The sequence below is a fragment of the Pinus tabuliformis genome, chromosome 6 (genome assembly GCF_031772625.1).
Source record: "Pinus tabuliformis cultivar Carrire ecotype Pingquan chromosome 6, CPIR1, whole genome shotgun sequence".
In the NCBI taxonomy this organism is placed as follows: Eukaryota; Viridiplantae; Streptophyta; class Pinopsida; order Pinales; family Pinaceae; genus Pinus; species Pinus tabuliformis.
In genome coordinates, this window is record NC_142292.1 from 37,534,868 (window position 1) to 37,541,128 (window position 6,261).

Consider the following 6,261-nt stretch of genomic DNA (forward strand, 5'->3'; position numbering starts at 1 on the left):
TATTTCTATTTTTATGTATATGTAATTTGATTTAATTAAAAGGTTAAATATTACATCTCTCCCACACTAACCTCCCATACTAAACTAGAAACAACGTCTTACAACAAAAATATATTTTAAAAATCAATCTAAAATTTTTGTTTAACCTTTTTATCATATGTCCTTACACAATTACTTTATTATAATTTATATTTAAACTAAAAATATTTAAAAAATAATTTAACGTATAATTATTGTAAAGTAATTTTTATTTATTTATTGTAAACTATTCTTTTTAATTATTATGTATATATATATATATATATATATATATATATATATATATAGATATATATCTATATATATATATATATATATATATATAAATGTTTGTTTTATCAATATTATTTTTATTTATAAAATAAAATAATATTATCTAGTTTAATAAAATTATAAATATTAACTCTTTGATGGAGGTAATGAACATCGAAAACTACAATCAACACATGGCATTAAATCCCACACACTTAGCATTTGAATGAAGTGTATCAAAGAAGAAACTCTCGACACACAGGGCATTAAATCCCACACACTTAGCATTTGAATGAAGTGTATCAAGGAAGAAACTTTGGACGCGGGTCAGTGAAGCTTTACGAAGGAGAAATCGTTATATGACTCATTTGGTTCATGGTAAACAATAACAGAGGGAATTTTGCCATGGAAAGAGTGTTTCCAGTGATTAAATTGGTTTATGGCTTGCATGACGCCTGCTTGGTTCAACCATACCTTGCCTCCCTGTTCGCAACAATTTTAAAGTTCGGTAATGCACAAGCTGCTAGTTCAAGTTTGTAGTTTCGGTCCTTGGACCTAACACGTTTGGTCACATAAATGGAAAAATTCAAGACAATATAGGCATTGTTGCTCTAGAATTGGCCATTATCGTTCTTTCTTCTCTTGGGGTTTAGCTATTACTTGTCAACATCTTGTGTTTGTATATTTTGTATTGCCCTAGCCATTTTTCTGTTGAGTTCTTTGTCAATTGGTAGGAGTTGGTGAGGGTATATTTTGGTGATGAAAGTCATGGCGCTGTGAGTGCTAGTTTTTTTGTGCATGGTAAACAGGAGTGTGGTCAGTACTAGGAATTGTGGGGAGCTGGGAGAGAGCAAAGTTCGAACTTCAAACCACGCTATGGAGGAAGGTGACTGCAACATTATGTTTTTTGTCTCATGGGGTGGTAGGTTGACTCGAACACGAGGTGGAAAGGGTTAGTGGGAGTTGTAGGTGTGGTTGTCGACGTGGCAAGCCGAGCCAACTGGTAGTCCCTTTTCATTGAAGGTGGTGTATCGGAGTCTGGCCTGTAGTGTGCGAGTGGTGAATCACTTGAGAGACGTGACATGCAAAGGCAACGAGGAAGAGTAGGATGGGGTGTTGGCCCAAGAGGCCAGGGGGGAAGTTCACCACAGAGAGCATCAAGACTTTGGGGAAGCAGTGGAACAACCTAGAGACCAGTCGCCAGAGTGGGTGCTCTTACCACCTCCTTTTGATTCTTTGAAGGGTCAACTTCACCAAGTCACAATGCTTATGGATCAGCTTGCTCAAGACCACCACAATGATAGAAATGAGGTCATTTCTTCCATTAATGACCTCCAACACAACAAGTGGCAGATGTTGGGGCGAATGGCCTCCCTCCATTGTGGACAAAAGCATCGGCAAGAAAGTCTAGACCATCTTGAAGGACGAGTAGTGCATGCAGAAGCCTGTGTACATGAGGCATTCTGTTACCAACATGGTGATGGTTCGGAGGACCGAGGTGCTGAAAATATGGAAAATTGAAGAATGTCAGTGGGTGCATTTGGATTCTTGGGAATTTTTGGTCTATATATGCGTAATCTGTGGTTGGGCAAACAATTTTTTGTCATTGTTATCAATTGTTTTTGGTATATACCTTTGGACCAACAAGTTCGATAGGAATAAGGCCAATAGCATTCTAAAGAAAAACACATCAAGATATAATATTTTTCTAAATTAATAAAACTTTTTAACTTTTTAACTGAAATGCCCTCTCTCAGTAACACCCGAATTGCCTCTCGTCAAATTGGTTGGGGAATGTTCGACGAGAGTGTGATTGATATCTCGTCCCCACAAAAAACACAAAACCATAGTCATAGGCTGAATAAAATAAATTGAATTCAAGAAAATAAATTAAACTACAATTTCAACACCTAGCATAGAGAGACAATATCGGATTCAAGAAAATATAAATGGAATACGCATGCTTACTAATCTATATCATGACTAGGTAGGTGTAATAATGAAGAATGCCTTTCTTCATGAGTGGGTAACAATGAAGAACATGTATGTTTAAGTGGGTGTATGTATAATGAAGAATGTCTTCTTGAATGGGTAACAACGAAGAAAAGGTGTTTCATTTTTACATGGGTATCACAATTAAAAAAACATGTGCTTTTTCTTTTTTTAATTCGACACTTTCCTCTTTTTTTTAATTTGACACTTTCCTCTTTGTGGCCTTACATGTGATTTTTATTTTTTTAATTCAATACTTTTCTCTCTGTGGTATTACATGTGCTTTTTTTTTTAATCATGAGACTTTTTTCTTTGTGGCATCGTGAAAATTGTTGATTAGTAGTTTTCTTACTGTGAACATGCTTTTTGGTGTGCCATTTTTGATTAAGGAGTTTGGCTCGTTGGCTAGTCCCAGTCTAGCTAGCACCTTGAAAGAGAATATTAGTAGGAAATGTGTCAACCAAAAAGCGACAGAAACCAGCCTTGAGTTGCGGGTGGGAGTTTGTTTAAATGGAATTTCAATGATGACTTAATATAATGTAGTCGAGAGATTTTCCAGCTAGAGAATGAACATGGAGGTACTGAAACATAGGTTTGCTAGTACTTTTCAAGAGTTGGGTTATTTACCAAAATGTATGATTCTGGCAAAGGGCTGGTTATCATGGACTGTGAACTCGCCAGAGGATGCCAACAAGTTATTGGCACAACATTGGTTTTGGGGTTCTCAAGCCCTTTTCTTGAAAAACTAGCATTTGGACTTTGATGCCCAAATTAAGAAATTGGAGGTTACTTTGGTCTAGTTGTGTTTGTTGCAATAGAGGAGGTGCCAAAGCTGCTTGATGAAGTCCCTATGTCAACGAAAACTGGGATAAAGGACATGGAGATGCAGACGGTCATTTCAAAGGTTTTCGTTCCAATGACCACTTCTAGTATATTTACTGGTTCCCCTTTTCTTATCCCTTATGTTCATGAACTCTTCAATAAACAGTTCAAAAATTTAGGGTTGGGGTGAAAATCGAGTTCAGATACCCCAATCTTTGGGATTCCAATTTGTTCCCCTTCCAACTCACCTTCTATTGCACCTTCCTAGTCATTTCCACATCCAAGTCCTCCTCACGCTCTTTGTTCCTTTCCTTCCAACTCCTTCTATAACCTCAGGCCTTAACCTCTCCTATCATATCTCCTAGGACTCTCAAGAACTCTTTTTTCACTTTCCAAATAGGGGTGGGGGTCGTGGCTACATTCAATCATCTCATCAGGTCCAACAGGTTTAAGGCGAAAAGTCGAATATCTATAGGGAAATATCAAAGGCTTCAACAAAAATTAGGTCGAGTAAAAAACAATCTATAGTCAGGGCCCTTAGAGCCAGAACCCCTTTGGGGGTTTCCTCATGATTATTTTTCTCTCAATATTTAGGGATTGGCTAGCCCATAGAAAAACTAGCCTTGCAACGCTTAGCAGAGATGATAGGGTCAAATGCCCTTTTTTTGCAAGAATTAATGATGGAGGGAGAAATATATGTTGTTTAGTCGTCCCATATCTTCAATGGTTTGAAATTCATGTTTACAAATGCACTGGAAAAATACGGGGGACTCATATTTCGTTGGAAATCACTTGATTATATTTTTTGATTTGCTAGGGCCACCACGCATGCTATGGTAATAGATATTTGGTCTCAAACCTTGGACATTTATTTATCACTTTGCAACATATATGGCCCCTTTCTTGACAAGAATCCTTTCTAGGAGATTTTACAGTCACTACACTTCTCTCACCAACATGCACTCATTTTGGGTGGGGATTTAAATATCTCCTTGGGTCTTGGGGATATTTGGGGTTTTGTAGCTTGAAGGGATCTAGATGAGGATTTTTTCATTGTTCTTTTTGACAAATGGGGAATGATCGATCCCTTGCCCCTAAAGCTTCTCTGACTTGGAGAAATAATAGAAGCAACTCTGATAGAATTGCTAAGTGATTGGATTAGTTTTTGGTTGTTGAGGAGCTAGTGGATTCATATTTTTGTATTAGGGAACAAATTTCCTTTGGGGGCCTTCTGACCATTTCCCAATTATCCTTGAGCTATAGTCCCGTGGTAAAAATTTCCCCATCCCATTTCAATATTAATCCCCATTTGCTGGAGAATATCTCCTTCATTCAAGAACTCTAAGTTGGTTGGAGGTCGTACACTTAGATAATCAGACATCTTCCCCCTTTCCCTTCTAAGAAAAAAAGGGACAAAAAACTACTGCTATTTCATGGGCTTAAAGAAATAAAGAGATGGATTCGAAGTGATTGGTAGAACCGTAAGACAAAATTAAAAGACTTCTTAGAGGGTGAGGATTATGGCTTTGGCTTCGAGGATCATCAATATTTTCTTCTTAACCTAGATCATCAAAGACAAACCATTCGTTTGGATAGGTAAAAAGGAGTGGAGGACAAAATATAGGGCCCTTTGGCTTCAGGCGGGAGATGAGAACACTACATTATTTCAAAAAAATTCCATTCATAGGAAATAGATAAAAACTATTTGGTTAATATATAGGGAAGATGGCTCCTAGAATACCTCTTCCTGAGAATTTTCTAAGATAAAGGTCTCTTTCTTTAGGAACCTCTTTAAAAATAATTGTGGAGTTAATATTGACCACATCCTCAAAATTTCTTCCCATTTCCCCAAATTTGTGGAGGATGTTGATAATGACTTTTGCATCTCATAAACCATAATGGAGGAGCTAAAAAATACATTGAATGGTTTTCATAAAGGTAAAAGCCCTGGTCTAGATGCCTTGCTTATTGAATTTTTCATAACCTACTTTGATATCATTATCCATGATCTTCTTCAATTTGTGTAATAATCAATACGAAATGGCCATGTTTTTGGTCCCTTTAATTCCACTTTCATAACCTTGATCCCAAAAATTGACAAGCCTACTTGTTTTGTGATTTTCACCATATATCCCTTTAAAATTCTATATACAAAGTTATTTCTAAGATTATTGTCTCCTGTCTAAAAAATACTCTCTTTGATCACATCTCTCCCAAAAAAATTAGTTTTCTACATGGTAGGAAAATTGGCGATGCCATTGGGATTGCCGGGGAATGTATCCATTTGATTAAAGAATAAAGGAAGTAGGTGGTGTTGTATAAAGTGGATATTTATAAAGCTTTTGACTAAGTAAACTTGATTTTAATTTGTATCCTCCTTCTACATCTTGGGTTTCATCAAGATTTTGTGGCCTAGATCTATAACTGCATCAATTCTTTTCCTTTTCTCTTTTGATCCTGGAGTTATCTTAGAATTTTTTGATGTGGAGCAGGGATTAAGAAAACGTTTTCCTATCTCACCTCTTTTATTACTTTTGGTTTCTTAAAGTCTTAGTAGACTCATTTACTCTACATGCGCCCAAGGATCTTTTAAAGGTATGCAAGTAGGTTAGAATTTCTTCATCTCCCATATACTCTTTGTTGATGGCATCCTTATTCTTTGTGAAGAAAATATACATTACAACCAATCTCTAAAATCCATTTTGAAGGATTTTTATAAGGTCACTAGTATGTTTATACACCATAAAAATCCTCCATATATTGTTGGGGTATCCACGACCATTTCAAGCAATGGTTGGCAAGGATTCTTGAAGCAAAAGTGGATGATATCGTGGGGGGTATCAAATACTTGGACTTCCTCCTCAAGCCCAATAACTATATAAAAAAAATATGCTATTGGTTGATTGAAACAATTGAAGAACGAATCAAATTTTGGTGTAATAGATGGTTATCTCATGTGGGTGGGTTGGTTCTCATTAAGTTAGTCATAGAGGCCATTCTGACTTTTTGAGAAACTTTAGCATGGATTCGTAAAGGAATCATTAAACAAATTAGACAAATCTTCCTTCACTTCCTTTGGGCTGGTATAGAGGAAAAGGGACAATTTTCTTTAGCTTCCTGAATTCAATCACGTTCCCCAAAATACTTGGGGTTTTG